The sequence below is a fragment of the Nerophis ophidion genome, linkage group LG06 (assembly GCF_033978795.1).
Source record: "Nerophis ophidion isolate RoL-2023_Sa linkage group LG06, RoL_Noph_v1.0, whole genome shotgun sequence".
NCBI lineage: Eukaryota > Metazoa > Chordata > Actinopteri > Syngnathiformes > Syngnathidae > Nerophis > Nerophis ophidion.
Window position 1 is genome coordinate 55,123,829 of NC_084616.1, and position 17,935 is coordinate 55,141,763.

A 17,935-nucleotide genomic window follows, 5' to 3' on the forward strand; every position below is an offset into this window, starting at 1 on the left:
GTGTAAGCCACTGTGACACTATTGTTCTTTTTTTCATCTTTTTTATAAATGTTTAATGATAATGTCAATGAGGGATTTTTAATCACTGCTATGGTGAAATTATAACTAATATTGATACTGTTGTTGATAATATTCATTTTTGTTTCAAAACTTTTGGTTTGTTCTGTGTCGTGTTTGTGTCTCCTCTCAATTGCTCTGTTTATTGCAGTTCTGAGTGTTGCTGGGTCAGGTTTGGTTTTGGAATTGGATTGCATTGTTATGGTATTGCTGTGGGCTTCACGGTGGGAGAGGGGTTAGTGCGTCTGCCTCACAATACGAAGGTCCTGCAGTCCTGGGCTCAATCCCAGGCTCGTGATCTTTCTGTGTGGAGTTTGCATGTTCTCCCCGTGAATGCGTGGGTTCCCTCCAGCTTCCTCCCACTTCCAAAGACATGCACCTGGGGATAGGTTGATTGGCAACACTAAATTGGCCCTAGTGTGTGAATGTGAGTGTGAATGTTGCCTGTCTATCTGTGTTGGTCCTGTGATGAGCTGGCGACTTGTCCAGGGTGTACCCCGCCTTTCGCCTGATTGTAGTTGAGATAGGCGCCAGCGCCCCCCGCAACCCCCCAAAAAATGGATGGATGGATGTTATGGTATTGCTGTTTAGTGGTTTGTTGGATTGATTAAAAAAAAAAAAAATCGATATTTTTAAAAATGAGAATCGATTATAAATCACACAACGTAAGAATCGAGATTCCAATTCGAATCGATTTTTCCCACACCCCTAATAAAAATCAATCAATCAAAGTTTATTTATATAGCCCTAAATCACGAGTGTCTCAAAGGGCTGCACAAGCCACAACGACAGCCTCGGCTCAGATCCCAAATCAGGGCAAGAAAAAACTTAACCTAATGGGCTACAATGAGAAACCTCAGAAGGGACCGCAGATGTGATGGGCGACCGGTATTTATTTATCAGCAATGACAATCACATGCTTTTTCACGAAAATCGTCTGACACTAATCGGTGGGTTTTCGGTGGGATTGGCACATCCGCATTGGAAACATCATCATGACGGACATATTTTGATAGTTTTTGTTTCAGTGTTCACTGATTTCCATTTCTTCATTTGGATCAAGCAGGTCAATTAGCAAAGTGTCTTAGAGTGGCGGACATCCTCTCCACCCCGCCTTTCCCACAGTTAAAACACTGATCGCAAAAGTGACCAAGAGAGACAATCCTCTTAGAACACAGCTTTTCTCTCCTACTGTGTTCGTCGGATATCCTCACTCTCCTTCCCTCTCCTGTTCCTTTGTGCTCTCTTCATGGAGGGGTCTCAGTCACCAACACAACCCCCCTCTCCTCTTTACGACCTCAACCAGCAGCTGCAGGGTTAATGTTTAGCAGAAGAGGCAGAGGCAGGAGTTGGGGGGGCTGGGGGGCTGGTCCCCAGCTGTTGTAGTAGGCAGGGTCTGCTAGGAAGCCTCCTTCCTCACTGGTCCTGGAACAATGGGAGACATGGCAGCCTCTGCATACACACGGCGCCCCTGCCCGTGGATGAGTCTGTCCTAGCAGCGGCATAGAGGAAACCGGCTTCCTCGCCGCAGCTCTGGAGGGGGAGGAGAGAAATCATTTCATCAGAGAAATGTAAGGCTGCCGTGTCTCTCTCTTCTTGCTGCCTTAATTCCATGCTGCCAGGAGGAGAGCTCTGCTGACTAGATGACAGAGAACATTAGCCCCAAGGTGAGCTGCACATTTGGAGCTGCATGGCCACTTTTCCCACAGACTCAATTTGAAATAAATCAGTGTAATGCAGCGCTGGGGCTTGCTTTGATGGCTGCATGAATGCAGCACTTAGAGCCGGAGCAGCAAGCACATGCTTACTGTTTTGGCCTCAAGTATAACAATGTTATGGCTGCAAAACATTGTAAATCTGACAAGTAGTGGAGGGGTGGCTTTGTAGTGTGTGTGTAAACAAAAACAATATATACAACCAAAAATTGCAAGTTGACGATGCGCTTCCTCCTGTCTATTTATACATGTGTATGTATGTGTGTGTGTGTGTGTGTGTGTGTGTGTGTGTGTGTGCGTGTGTGCGTGTGTGCGTGTGTGCGTGTGTGCGTGCGTGCGTGCGTGCGTGCGTGCGTGTGTGTGTGCGTGTGTGCGTGCGTGTGCGTGTGTGTGAGAGAGATCTAAGCTTCCTTGTGTGATCGTTCCCTAGTTGTACATGGCAACAACATCCAACCTTTTGGGAAGGCAAGCTCAGCTCCCTTCCCCCAACTCTGCTCCACCACCCGCACCCCCCCAAATATTGCTTGCGTACGATTCGTCTCGGTTCACGTCGCCAAACATCAGGCAGGAAGCACTGCCAAGGGACCCCCGGCAGCCCGATTCTGTCTCCCCCACATTTCCACAGCTCTTTGATGTTCATCACAAACTTAGGAGTGCAGACAATGACGGCGAATGGAGCGCCCGACTTTGGCCTACATTTTCTTCAAGGAACGAATCCCCCAATTTTATTCGGTTCCCGTCACAGTGGGGGCGGTAGATTTTTTGTGTGTGTGTGTGCGGCATTGTTTACATGTGTCACCTACACACTTTGCCTAAGAAGACGTGTTGGTTGCTCCACATTGGCAAATGAAAGGATGTCGTTTGACATATCCTGACTCGGTCTCACCAAATCCTCAAGAGTGCGACTGAAATTATTTAACTGTTAACTGATATAACTTGTGTTCCACTCCACTTTGATATAGATTTGGTCCTTTTACTTGGGCTTGCCCTTATTGCCAGTCTCGCCAAACCTCATTCAATATTTCATCTCCATCCATAGTCAGTGGTGCTATCATATTCGTGATGGACACGGACCACATATCAGGGCCTTCTTTTTGTGCAGTACATCAGGTGTAGCAAGAAGCTGTGCTCTTTAAAGACCCTGACCGGGTGGACAGATGCTCCACACCTCTAATCCCATTTCAAATTGACATGATCTCCAAGGATCAGGCACCGCTCGCCACTCGACGGCTATTGCAAATGAGGAGTTAAGGCGCTAGCTTGACGCCCAAACAAATCAGCGCTGATGGGTCTGAACTGCTGCAGCAGACACGACGTCCCATTTAAAAAGTTTAGCGGGCCAAAAGGTTAAAATCACACATAAGTGAAAACATCAGAAAAACGACACAAAAGAAGATCTTATCTTTTACGCCGCTGAATTATTCATCCACCTTTTTTTCATTACGCTTCCCAATGACTCAAGATGAAAGGAGAGAGGAGGAGTCCTGGAGGGGGATGCGGAGGATGCGGAGGAGAGGGGGCTTGTGGTCTCGGCCTGGCTGGCGTCTGCTGAGCGCCGCCGTCTCCAGAGGGCGGTGGGTTTTCTCTCCTCCCGGTGTCCTTCTCACTTACCTCTCCTCAGTTTATCCTAATAAAGGACATGTCAGGATGTCACGCGACTAAAATATCAATGGTCTTAAGTGTGGTCTTTTCCTTTCTTCCTCAGTTCCTTGGTTTTGTCTTTGGGAGACCGGGGTGCCTGATGGCAGTGTGAATCCTCTTCACGGGTCAAACAAGAGGTGAAACCACAGGTGAGTGAAAACACGTCAAATAATGTCCTTCACAAAGCAGTTACATGAAAGGATTTAAGGCCACTTCTGTCTTCCATCTATCAGATTATGGTTTTCTGTATAGATCGCTTTTTGATTGTGTCCCGAGAAGGCATTCAATGATCGAATGTATGGTCATAAAATTGTGACGTATGAATATATAAGTATGAATACATAGCTATATTTTTTTGTTGTCTGCAAAAATTTTCCAAAGGGTCCATTGAAAACCAAATCAACAATTTTTCAAAACACTTTTTATAAAAATTCTAAGGTTACATATAGAAAACAATGCAAAACATGAATTACACAACAAGAGGATAAATAAACGAACGGCAGCTCCATGCTTTTCTACAACTGCACTTACTGGCACTCTTTTTATATCCAAAAACATTGTTCGTGTGGCTTTGTTTATTGATTAAATTAACACACGCGTAGGCATGGACACCTTTTACTTTTGAACACACATGGTACCAATTCCTGATACCAAGAATGGATAGCGGTATTCAACAGTACCGATTTTAATTGGTAGCTGTGAATGCTGTGCTGTTAAATTGTAAAGTGTGTTTTCTTGCACTTCTGAGTCTCATTTTCAAGTATTATATTAAAGCGTATTAGACTTTGCATGCAGTTGCAATTCCAAGGCGTTAGATGGCAGGTGTGTATACGCTGAGGGTCTGCAACTCGCGGCTTTAGAGTCGTAGTGTGTTTACATGTACAACGTGTCTACGAGTTTAAGATGTTAAGTGCTCTGAGACATGGCCAGAGTAAAGAAGGCTGCAAATGACCATCACTGAATTAAGATTCAGATGTTAAGACTGGGAAAGATTACATGATTGTCATGTTTCTGGAATGTGGGAGTACCCAAAATAAACACAAAGCAAGATCAAGCAAACTCCACACAGAGATATCCACCAAATGGAGATCCAAGCCGTCCATCTTCTGAATGTACAGCTAACATGCTAACTCGGGGGTCGGCAACCTGCGACTCTAGAGCCGCCTCTAGCGCCGCCTTATGAACAATAAGTTGTGACGCTGTTACAGAAAGACATCTTTTATGCCACTCCTCCTTTGTCTCATTTTGTCCACCAAACTTTTTATGCTGTATGTGAATGCACAAAGGTTAGCTTTGTTGATGTTATTTACTTGTTGGAGTGCTAATCAGGCATATTTGGTCACTGCAAGCTATTCGATGCTAACATGCTATTTAGACTAGTTGCATGCACATATTACATTATTATGCCTCGTTTGTAGGTATATTTGAGCTCATTTAATTTCCTTTACTCATGTCCTCTGTGTATTTAATTTATATTAGCATGTCTCATGACATATTATGTTTTTGTGATATTGGCTGCATTTCTGATAGTTGTTAGTGTGCCGGTATAGACCACAGCAAACTTTACCCAGCTTGCTAAGTTTGTAGTAAAATCATTGGAAGAAGACATCCTGCCGTTTCCTTTAACTTGGACACACACATCGATCCCTTTGGTCATTCCAAGCCACTTATTGCCAGGAGTTATCTCATCCTCTGAGAAACCTCTGTTTCATTAATGTTTTTCAATTATGTAAAAATGTGTAGAATAAATATTACACGTCAACATTTTTGTCAGAGAAGATTTGCGTCAGCCTGTGACACAGTCATTTTGATAGTTGGCTATTATAGCTAATATAGACACTTGGATAATGGGTTGCCTTCATTATACTTGGACTTTGACTTATAACGCTCATATAAGGCCTTTAATTTTTTGCGGCTCCAGGCAGATTTTTTTTTTGTATTTTTGCTCCAATGTGGCTCTTTCAACATTCTGGGTTGCTGACCCCTAGTAAAGGCAATGCTGTCTGTAGTGTCTTAGTCTGTAAGTAGTTTATGCCATTAAGTTCAATTTGCCAGTCTTGTGGTTTGTTGAGCCTTACTAAGTGTTTATATTGTAAGAATTGTACTTACTGTATTACACATCGGCTGTTTGATGGTTACATTTTTCTTGCAGTTTTTTTTTTACTAAATGTGAAGGTGTTGAAACTGGAAATTAAAATCGCTAATGCTAATCTTTGGCGTGTATACCCAAAAAAGGGACAAGTGGTAGAAAATGGATGGATGGATGGCAAATCCAGTGTAAATTAGCATACAGCAAGCACCTTTTGAAAAGTGGGGCCTTACTTTTGAGTGTCTTTTTCTTGCTTTATTGGCATGGACAATTATGACTTTACTTAGATGCAGTCCGGCTGAGTTCGCATTGAGTGCTTGACTGCTTGTTTCCCAGCCAAGGGCTTAGGCCAGTGCAGCGTCTGCAACCGAATGTGACATTACATGCAATACAGGTATCGAAATATGGCAGCATTTGATTTTCGTGAATTGCTAATTAGTAGTACGGACAGACTTTGGTGGGTACCTATAAAGGTATGTGTAAATAGTGTTTCAAAGCGCTTTCAGTTCCTTAGAAAGGTAGAAAAGCGCTATACATGTACAACCCATTTACCATTTAAAGGTACTGTATTCAGTACTTATCCCTATGCACAAGCTATGCATTGTACAAAACTATAGAGGACAGCCATTAAGTACCACATTACCTTTGATTGTTTGGCCAGACCTACCGTAGCAGTGTGGTGCGTTCAAATAGCAAAGTGAACTGTAGGATTTTTGATTAATTTGATTGGACTATTACTGTATGCTACAACTTAACTGAACTCCACAGAATTTAATGAAAGTGTAGGGTGGCATCAATTAAGAGAGCAGTTTGTGGACAACACCTGTATACCTCGTAGAGATGTAACGATTAACGGTAAAAAGATAAACCGAGGTAAAACTTTCCACGGATAGTCTTACCATTTTTAAATAAATGATCGTAAAACCGTAATTGATAACACTTTGATAAACTCACGGACGGGTGACACTAATCTTTTACTGGAGAAGCAAGCAAGCACTAGCTAGCTTAAATGCTAACATGAATAGAAGAGACATGAACTTATTTTAAAGTTAAAGTTAAAGTACCAATGATTGTCACACGCACACTAGGTGTGGTGAAATTTGTCCTCTGCATTTGACCCATCCCCTTGATTACCCCCTGGGAGGTGAGTATCCCATCCCGCAGTGGGCAGCAGCGGTGCCGCGCCCGGGAATCATTTATGTTGATTAACCCCCAATTCCAACCCTTGATGCTGAGTGCCAAGCAGGGAGGTAATGGGTCCCATTTTTTTTACAGTCTTTGGTATGACTCGGCCGAGGTTTGAACTCACAACCTACCGATCTCAGGGCGGACACTCTAACCATTAGGCCACTAAAACTTAGACTCAGACAAACTTTATTGATCTATACCAGGGGTCCCCAAACTATGGTCCGTGGTCCCGCCAGCATCCTAAATCCGGCCTGCGGGAAGTCCCAAGTTAAAAAAAAAGTTATTATTTTAGTTTTTTTTAATTATTTTTTTAAATCTGTCCTTTCTAATCCATTTTCTACCGCTTGTTACTTTCAGTGTCTACGAGCCGCTCAGGCAAATTATATTGTCTAAAAATGCATTATCCCATCCTGCAGTGTCGGCAAGTGTGCGCTCTTTCAGTCAATTAGTGCGCATATACATACATATACACAGCTCGGCCCCCGGCCAAATTTTTTCAAACCAATGCGGCAAAAACTTTGGAAACCAATGCGGCAAAAACTTTGGGGACCCCTGATCTAGACAGAGAGATCAATAGATACTCAAATCAATATGACAACAGGAAATGATACACCTTATGTGTGTTTTTTCTTAACAATTAATACACTAAAACATTTACAAATTCAAATGACAGAAGATGAACATATTCAAACACGGAAATAAAAATAATATGGCTCTTAAATAGAAGGTATGAATATACTTTCTTTTGCCAAGAAAATATATTCTGTGGCTATTTATTTATTGTATACATTTTTTTAGATAAAACTTGAGTTATAAGTAGAGTATGAGTTTATTTTGAACATGCAAGCATACAACATGATACATCACAATTTCCAGTTTCTCTTTTCAACATGTTCGAAAAGGAGTAGGAAGAAGCAGAGTTTATTTAATCCTGACCCTTTTCTTTTACATCACAGTTGCTAAAACTTTTGTTCACTTCCTGTTCTCAATGTATTCACAATATACTCCATAAGTATCGCAATAAAAATAAATAAATAAATAATTGTTGAAGTAAGTTTTATTCCAGACGATGAGATAAGTAAGATTATTTTGAGAATGAAAGAATGAGTGGGTGAAAAATTCAGAATGTTTTTAATGGTTCTTCTTTTTTGTACTTTGTAAACACTTTAAGTTTGAAGAGTTTTTTGAAGTGTATCATATTAGTAAATTTTTTGATTGCTTTGCTTAATCCATTCCATAATTTAATTCCACATACAGATGTACTGAAGGTTTTAAGTGTTGTACGTGTGTACAAATGTTTTAAGTTACATTTTTCTCTAAGATTATATTTCTCCTCTTTTGTTGAGAAGAATTGTTGTATATTCTTGGGTAGCAGGTTATAGATTGCTTTTTGTATAATTTTAGCTGTTTTCAAATTAACTATGTCGTGGAATTTCAATATCTTTGATACAATAAATAAAGGATTTGTATGTTCTCTATATCCAACATTACTTACTGTTCTTTTCTGTAACACTGTTAGTGAATGAAGTGTACTTTTGTAATTATTTCCTCACGGCGTGGCGCAGTGGGAGAGTGGCCGTGCGCAACCCGAGGGTCACTGGTTCAAATCCCACCTAGAACCAACCTCGTCACGTCCGTTGTGTCCTGAGCAAGACACTTCACCCTTGCTCCTGATGGATGCTGGTTGGCTTCTTGCATGGCAGCTCCCTCCATCAGTGTGTGAATGTGTGTGTGAATGGGTAAATGTGGAAGTAGTGTCAAAGCGCTTTGAGTACCTTGAAGGTAGAAAAGCGCTATACAAGTACAACCCATTTATCATTTATCATTATTTCTACACAGTAACCCAGCCCTTTGAGACACTAGTGATTTAGGGCTATATAAGTAAACATTGATTGATTGATTGATATGGTAACACTAGTGAGCAGTAGAGAATATAAAGTGATTTTTGGTGTCGAACATTTTTAGCTTTATTTATTATTGACGTGTTTCTTGCAACTTTATGTTGTATATTTTTTATATGAGGTTTCCAGTTCAATTTATCATCAATCATTATACCTAAAAATTTGGTTTCATTAACTCTTTCAATTTCTATTCCGTCTATTTGTATTTGTGTTTGACTTTTCTACTGTTACCAAATAGCATTATTTTAGTTTTACTGAGATTCAATGATAGTCTATTTTTGTCAAACCATTTTTTTATTTTGTCCATTTCTTCTATTATTATTTGTATTATCTTCTGTGTGTTCTCTTCTGAACAAAACGCTGTTGTATCATCCACAAATAATACTAACTTTAAACTTCTAAGTGTTTGAGTACTTTTGGATCACATTTAACAATACTGTGATAATAATCATAATTGTAATAATTTTGGTGATACTAACCGTGATATGAAATGTTCATATCGTTACATCCCTAATACCTAGCAGGTCTGTTTTTCCTCAACAGAGGTGCACTTGGTTTGATATTGTCAACTACACTTACGTTTTTTTCTCAAGACAATGAGACAGTGATGACAAGAAATTATGTGTTGTCTGGTCTTCGTCATTCGACATGTTGCATGATGAATTTGAAAAAAATGACGTTTTGTGTCGGTGACACACAACCATGAAAAGTTAAACCGCCCTTTTGCGGTCTGTAGCTGCTGGCTAACGGGGTTTTAAAGGACTCTCTGCTGCTGTTTTACGGTGCATGTTAGTCTTGCTCTGGTGTCAAGTGTCACTTAGTTTGTCTGAGGACGAATGCTCTTCAGCATTCTGGCTGCTCACATTCTTCATGTGCAGGTATCCATTAGACTCATTTCAGGACGAACAAAAGCAGCACATGCTCACTTGGCTCAGAGGTAAACACACGATCTGCTCTGCTTTGTTAAGTGGTTGCAAGGTGATGCTGTGAACGTGACGCCTCGTCGCTCTTTGTTTACATTTGGCTTTTTTTTTTTTTACATCAGCAAAGCTTTGTGTGGTGTTTGACCTTGCTCTTATCTGATTTCTATTAATGTTTTTTTTCCCCCTTTCATTTTCAGCCACAGCCCCTTGTTTGTGTTATCATTTTTATACTTTCATTTTATAAGGACGTAGGCTTGTTGTTAATGGATACAATCCCCCTAAATAAGATGACACACTCAGTTGTCAGAGAGAGAATGGCACTTGGGTGTCACAGCGGTGAGGTCACCAGTGAGGTCACGAGTGATGCTGACATGCTGCTAGCATTAACACGTCTCTTTTCCTTCTAACACCAGCAGCTGTGAGTCAGTCAGTCGAGCGCAGTGAAAGGTCCTTTGTGGCACTGTGAGGGCGCTCTCAGTCCAGTGCTACCTTACCTGTGTGAAGTCGCCCCCCACCCTCCCTGTCCAAATCTCTCCAAATTGTCCCAATTGTTTGTGCTGCAAAACATTTCGTTTGTGCCATTACGATTTCTATGCATACACACAGCGCGCTAACACACACACGCACGCACGCACGCACGCACACACACGCACGCACGCACGCACACACACACACACACACACACACATACAGTTTGTCCATCAATCAATCAAGCAATCAATCAATGATTATTTATGTAGCCCTAAATCACTAGTGTCTCAAAGGGCTGCACAAACCACAACAGAAACCACAACGACATCCTCGATAGGCCCACATAAGGGCAAGGAAAACTCACACCCAGCGGGACTTCGGTGACAATGATGACTATAAGAAACCTTAGAGAGGACCCGGCATATGTGGGCAACCCCCCCTCTAGGGGAACCGAAAGCAATGGATGTCGAGCGGGTCTAACAGGATACTGTGAAAGTTCAATCCATAGTGGATCAAACACAACCGTGAGACTTCAGTCCAAAGTGGATCTAACACAGCAGAGAGAGTCCCGTCCATAGTGGAGCCAGCAGGAAACCATCCCAAGTGGAGGCGGATCAGCAGCGCAGAGATGTCCCAAGCCGATACACAGGCGAGCGGTCCATCCTGGGTCCCGACTCAGGACAGCCAGCACCTCAACCATGGCCACCGGACCGGACCCCCTCCAGTGGGACAGAGGAGAAAAAGAAAAGAAACGGCAGATCAACTGGTCTAAAAAGGGAGTCTATTTAAAGGCTAGAGTATACAAATGAGTTTTAAGGTGAGACTTAAATGCTTTTACTGAAGTAGCATCTCGAACTGTTACCGGGAGGGCATTCCAGAGTACTGGAGCCCGAAATGAAAACGCTCTATAGCCCGCAGACTTTTTTTGGGCTCTAGGAATCACTAATAAGCCGGAGTCCTATGAACGCAGATTTCTTGCCGGGACATATGGTACAATACAATCGGCAAGATAGGCTAGAGCTAGACCGCGTAGTATTTTATACATACAGTAAGTAGTTAAACCTTAAAGTCACATCTTAATACACATACATACACAATACATACACACAGACACACCTTGTCCAAATCACCCAAAACTTGTTCCATCCTTTTGTTCTACTTTTGTGATGCAAACATGTTTTGTCTAACTATTATAGTTATTAAGTTGTTAATGTATTCATAACCAGCCAGCAAACACACATTGCTAACTTATAGTTGTGTGGATGTCACAGTGACTCTCAAGCTGATGGCAAAAATAAAATGTGTCCTCTTCACTTTCTCCTAGGTCAGGGGTTGGGAACCTTTTTGGCTGAGAGAGCCATGAAAGCCAAATATTTTAAAATGTATTTCCGTGAGAGCCATATAATATTTTTTAACACTGAATACAACTAAATGCGTGCATTTTTAAGTAAGACCAACATTTTTATAGCATAATAAGTCTCTTATTCTTTTTAATAACATTGATATTCTAAAGCTAACCAATAATAAATAAAATACTTGCTATCATTAATGCGACTTCTTGAACAAGTCCGGTAGAAAACGGATGGATGGATAGAATGCATGAGAATGTTTTATATTTTAAACGTTATCTTTAGCACTGTGATTACCAGAGGAATTATTCATAATTATCGTGTTAAGCGATAAATGTCAGCTAAGATTTATCTGAGAGCCAGGTACAGTCATCAGTGACTTTACCATGAATTGATTAAAGTTGAAAAACTTATTCAGGTGTTACCATTTAGTGGTCAATTGTACGGAATATGTACTGAACTGTGCAATCTACTAATAAAAGTTCCAATCAATCAATCAATCAATCAATCAATCAATCAAAAGAGTCACATCTGCCTCGGGAGCCATCGGTTCCCTACCCCTGTCCTAGGTGTTCACATATTACAATGTTGAACACATTAAATCCACACTTCTTTGTTTGGTTCCACCAGTGAGGAAATGAACTTTCTTGTCTGACAAGGAAAGGACTCTGATTGGCTCTACTTCGTAGCTCACCCCCACCCTTGTCATATTTGACGCTATTAAATGACTATGATTGGATATATTCCCAATTTATCCCACTCTTCTACAAGATTAAAATAAACATGATAGGATTTAGTTTTTGACAACATTTTCGTCTTGTTTTTATTCATCAACACTGGTTTACTGAGGGCTGAGGGGAGAGGTGTGTGTGAGCGGAATCTGACTCAGCTGAGGGACAAAGATGAGGGATGATCATACGAGTGTTTCGTGTACATTTTTCAGCTGATTTCTCTGCTACTGCCAATAATTCTGTCAACTTGTAGTTTATTAATGTTGTGTGTATATTAAAATGTACTTTCCCAACTTCCCAAATGTTGATGTGAAGGGCAAGACATTTATTATTATTTATCATTATTCATTACATTTATTTGTCCCTTACGTAGGGCCACCCTTTGCCCAACCAAGTCAAAATCTCCCCGAACGTGTCTCATTCGTTTGTGTTGCGTTTTTACTGGTTTGTACTGCAAAAAGTTTGGTCTAACTATAATTTTTAGGTTATTAACCAATTAGTATTCATAACCACTCCCCCCACTTTCTCAAAATCTCCTCAAACCAGTCCCAATCTTTGTGCTGCAAAACTTTCTATATTGGCTTAAAAGAGTGCAAAAGTGAATAGAAGGTATTATTTCATGTCTAGAGCGCTACTTATAATGTTGAAAAATGTATTTAGAAGATAATAAACACTGTTTTACACTCTAACTATGACAATGAATGATTCCTACTTTGCAGAAATTAATTTATTTGGGTCAAGTCTGGAACCAATTAATAGTGATAAATGAAGGATTACTGTAGTAGAAAAATGCAAAGACTACTATCTACTCTTCATTTAAATCATTTGGTGTTTGCCTTGATGTTCTCTTATGTCTAGGGAATTGTTCCCTTGGGTTTGTAAACATTAATAAAAACAAGAAAAAATATTTTTGAGAAAATACAAATATTGACTCTAGTATCGATCATATACTGATACTACCCTTGGTGTCGACACCACCAATTTATGGTTCGATCCACCCTCCTCTTATTTACCGTATTTTTCGGACGATAAGTCGCAGTTTTTTTTCATAGTTTGGCCAGGGGTGTGACTTATACTCAGGAGCGACTTATGTGTGAAATTATTAACACATTAACGTAAATATCAAATATTATTATTTAGCTCATTCACATAAGAGACTAGACGTATAAGATTTCATGGGATTTAGCGATTAGGAGTGACAGATTGTTTGGTAAACGTATAGCATGTTCTATATGTTATAGTTATTTAAATTACTCTTACCATAATATGTTACGTTAACATACCAGGCACCTTCTCAGTTGGTTATATATGCGTCATATAATGTACACTTATTCAGCCTGTTGTTCACTATTCTTTATTTATTTTAAATTGCCTTTCAGATGTCTATTCTTGGTGCTTGGTTTTATCAAATACATTTCCCCCCAAAATGTGACTTATACTCCAGTGCGACTTATATATGTTTTTTTCCTTCTTTATAATGCATTTTCGGCAGGTGCGACTTATACTCCGGAGCGACTTCTACTCCGAAAAATAAGGTACATGTCGTGTACTGACTGTGACATTGCTGACACATCAACAGTTGTTGTATTATCCTCTCTCTAACTCTTATTAATCTACTTGTTAATTTCCTGTTAATATCTGCTTCCTTCCTAACGTGTTTCCATCTACACTTCTTAAACTTTACTAAGCACTTATTTTTTCTGTTGTTTTAAACCGGCGTAGTGATTAGCATAGCTATTAAAATGCCTTCCCCTGGCTTACTCTGTGTAATGCGTTTAGCCTTGTCCTCCAATGATACAATGAGATACAAAAAAATGCTGTTTTTCCCCGCAATGGGGTGGAATGTATAGAGACACAAATAGGTGCTAGAATGAATAGTTTTTTGTTACGTTTGCGCATTGTCACGGTACTTGTGACCCCAAGATGTGGAAACAGGAGACGGCGTGTAGGCAGGAATGATTTTTAACTGTAGCAAACGCAAATAGAGTGCAGCAAGGAAGTGCACGTGAAGCATAAGCCCAAGGAACAACAAGGCATAACAAATCCATATACAATACACATTCGGCTTAAACCGTTTTGCAATGATCCGTCACCAAATGCTAAGCGAGGCTGGCATATGAAGTTCTCTGATTATCAGCGGCAGTTAAGTGTTCTGATCATTAACCAGAGGCAGACGTACTCAATCAGTGTGTCTTTCTGACTGACAGGGCAGAAGAAGGGCACAGGAAGTGGAAAAAAATGAGGAAGGAGCACTGAGACTAACTAAACTCAAAAAGGACAGGAAAAGTATACATAAAGTCTGACCTGTGGAAGTAGGTCATGACAGTTTTAGCCAGAGGGAATCCGCTTTTGTGATCATCAATAAAAGTCATTCATATGCAATGGCGATCAGACTGTTTTTCATGAAAATCAGCTGATACTGATCAGTGGCAGCTGGATCGGCACATCCCTAATAACTAGTGGGGAACAACAATCCTGTAGATTTTATTGCCTGCATAAGCAAGCAATCTGTAGGTTTTGCCTTTGAGGATTATTGTTCATGGGAGGAAAGATTGCATTGATTGCTGACGCATCGACTGTAGTTCTTAGCATTGCATGAGCAGTCATGTCCTTGCCCAGCGCAACTCTTTCAATCTGCTTTGAAGTGTGTCGTTCTTTAGCGTGCTATGGAGTTTTCACACTAGTCAGATGAACAGTGTTCAGTAAGCACAGTGATGTCAGACATATGGGTCACTTAACACCATGATTTATTAAGACCTGCTGCATGAATGCGGTCTATTATTAGCGTATTATTATATAGACAAATTATTTTCAATTTGTGGTACGTGTACCACTGGTGGTACGTGGGCGGCATTTCAAGGTTTGCCAGAGAAGTCTGTAAATATGTACTGTACACGGGGTATCATTGTTGGGGATCTTTGTGCATTGTGTGTAATGTCAAAGTGGCCAATAATGTACTAGTTAAATAAGGAATACTTGGACCTACTATGCTACTGTATTACAGTGTTGGTCATTATGTTGGCACTTGGAGAGCCAAGTGTTTTCTGATGTGGTACTTGGTGAAAAAAGGAAAGGAAAAAAAAGGAAAAGATCTCTGTTTGAAGACAATCAGCTGGTAGATCAACCAACCACCAACTAGTCCTGTTAATTGATCTGCTAATTATCTGCTTGTTAATGACATCTGCTAAAGAACCTTTATGCAGATTATCTCTGTGTGTGATGTGTGACTATTTTAAAACAAAGTGTAGTTTTCATGTTGTTTGCTCATGAAAGCAAACCACACCAGCTGCAATAGCAAAGTTCAACATATATTTAGCATCCATTTTGTTGTCTTTTGTGCATGTTGTAATTTTCATGTAAACCTTGTGAGCTTCATTATGTGTCTGTGTCCGTGTGGGGAAACACTTCTCTAAACTCTAAGTAGTGTTCTGTTAACCTGGGTGAAATAATAGCTAATGTGTTCTTTGCTTGAGAATGGATCTGACACATGTATCTCTGCTATAATAGGACTGTGCTCGATGAGAAACTGACACTGTTGTTAGCACTCAGGTCTTCCGGTGGGGGTTACCAGCAATCTTCAATAATCTTCCTGTAAACACTCTGCAAACAGCTCCGGTTGCACAATTGAACTGTTGGACGGACGCTTCTTCAGAAGACTTTGTGCTTGCTTGTATGGCCGGGATAGCCAGTGATCTCTAATATGCTTAACGTACTTTTCAAACAGCATTAACAGTGCATGTGTTTGGAATTATTAAACAGAGATTTGGTCCTGCAGACTATGTATGGCAGTCAAATGAGCCATCATGCACGTACGCATATACGCTACACATGTCACCTCTACTGGAGGTGAACTCTTCCATGTAATGCCTTGCTATTTTGTTTACAAGACCATGAAGTAATTATTAATGACAAAGACTATTCCATCTAGTGACAGCATTAGGCTCATATGTGTGGTTTCAAGAGAAAGCTTGTGTAACTATGAAATGTTGTGCTGATATTTCAGGCATGCTCAATAATATTACCAGCGATGCACCTGCTATTAACAGATTCTCGAGTTGTATTAATACTGTAAGAGTGTAAGAATGTGCTACTGTCAGTGTCAGTAGGTAGAAAAATCGTGTCAAACTTGTTGTAAATGAGGGCCACATTGCAGTTATGGCTGCTCTCGAAGGGCCGCTTCTAACAGAGGATAATGTATGAAGATTATTGTATAAGGATTTGCCTCATTAGACAATGTTATTGCCTAAGCATTAAAAAAAAAAAAATGTTGATTTTAAACCAAAAAAAAAAAATTGGCCGCTCAATTTTATGGTTCGGTACCTTGTTGGAGGTACCGAACCCCACCAGTTTCATATGCGCATTCACCAAACCCTTCTTAAGTGAAAAATAAAATGTGTTTTTTTTTCAAATTCAAGAAAAACTTATGTTTTTTCTATTGTTGCACAAAATGAACCGTGCATGAAGATCACCTTGTTCACAGAACAAAACAAACACAGTGCATGATTTCACAACAAATTACACACCTTACACACATTACCATGAATTGATTAACGTGGACCCCGACTTAAACAAGTTGTAAAACCTATTCGGGTGTTACCATTTAGTGGTCAATTGTACAGAATATGTACTGTACTGTATAAACTGTACTGTTTCATATAGTGTATTCTCTTCCTTTGCAATCTGCTAGTAAAAGTTTCAATCAATCAATCAATCAATCAAAAAACATGCAAATCAGATGGAAAATTAGAGGGAACATTGTTTGGCGGTATCCAGAATACGCCGACAGGGAGAAGTTTTTATTCACACGATAATTCGGATGTGTCTATATTTCCGTGGCGGAGGCTCCGCCGAACCCCTGAGGCCGACTCACCGAATCCCTAGGGTTCGATCGAACCCAGGTTAAGAACCACTGCTTTAAATGGAGAAACGGCACCACAGTTTTGTTTTACATTAAAGTTCTTACAACTAAACTGCCAGTTTTTAATCAACTCAACGATCGTTGTCATTATTACAGTGTTCAATTTTAATGGATACCTTGCTTTTATATCATCTATCATCCATCCAGCCATCCATATTTGTATAAATTCATTAAAAAAAATGTTTGTAATATACTATAATATTTGTTGCAATGATAGATAATATCAAAGTGTATTTAATGCAGTACATGTAATTTCATGTGTGAAAATAGAACGTACACATTTAGTAAGAAAATATATTGCATATTATTGACGCATATTATTTCCAGGCTTTCGCGGGCCAAATCAATTGATAGCAGGCTTTGAGTTTACACCTATGAGGTAAAGGCTGCCTTTTATTTTTTTTGATTTTATAGGAATCGCTACCTCGGGATGTGAATGTAATGTCGAAGCTACTGAGATGCTTTGCAATGAACTCTGGCTTTTAATGTATGTTTTGTAATCAAACATTAATTTAAATGACGTGGAAGTCGTGAAGCATAGTGAAATATATTGATATAATCCTGAACAGTAGCCCACACGGCTTGCAGCAGAAAGTGAGTGCATTGCCATGCTTTCACTGTAAATAAAACTGACAAGAGTGGGGGAAGAGTATCAATGTGCTCAAAGGCACGGAGATTAGAGATTGAAGATTGGACTATGGAGTGATGAAAACAGTCATGTGGTCTGATGAGACCAGATTGACCTAGCTTGTTTCATTTGCTCACATCTAGGTCCAGGAATGTGCTCCAAATTAAGTCGAATGACTACTAGAATACACTGAATACATCTTGTTCTTCCATCATTGCATCTTTTTCTTCCACAATGGCCTGGATACATTGTAAGTGGCATTACCAGGATTCACTGTTGTTTAAGACTGCTGCAGGGAAAATGACACAGCTTTATAATTTATAG

General features: G+C 40.0%; 1 protein-coding gene across 5 annotated transcripts in view; it reads left to right on the plus strand.

The window, feature by feature from the left end:
• Positions 1 to 17,935, plus strand: part of nckap5l (NCK-associated protein 5-like) — an 85,530-nt gene that overhangs the window by 39,513 nt on the left and 28,082 nt on the right. For 2 of the 5 annotated variants that reach the window (XM_061904306.1, XM_061904310.1), the window contains exon 2: positions 3,478 to 3,562. The gene's annotated coding sequence lies outside the window, so the exon portion shown is untranslated. Of the gene's footprint in view, positions 1 to 1,468; positions 1,725 to 3,234; positions 3,347 to 3,477; positions 3,563 to 17,935 lie in introns of those variants that run through there. The other 3 variants (XM_061904308.1, XM_061904307.1, XM_061904309.1) reach the window with 3 other exon arrangements.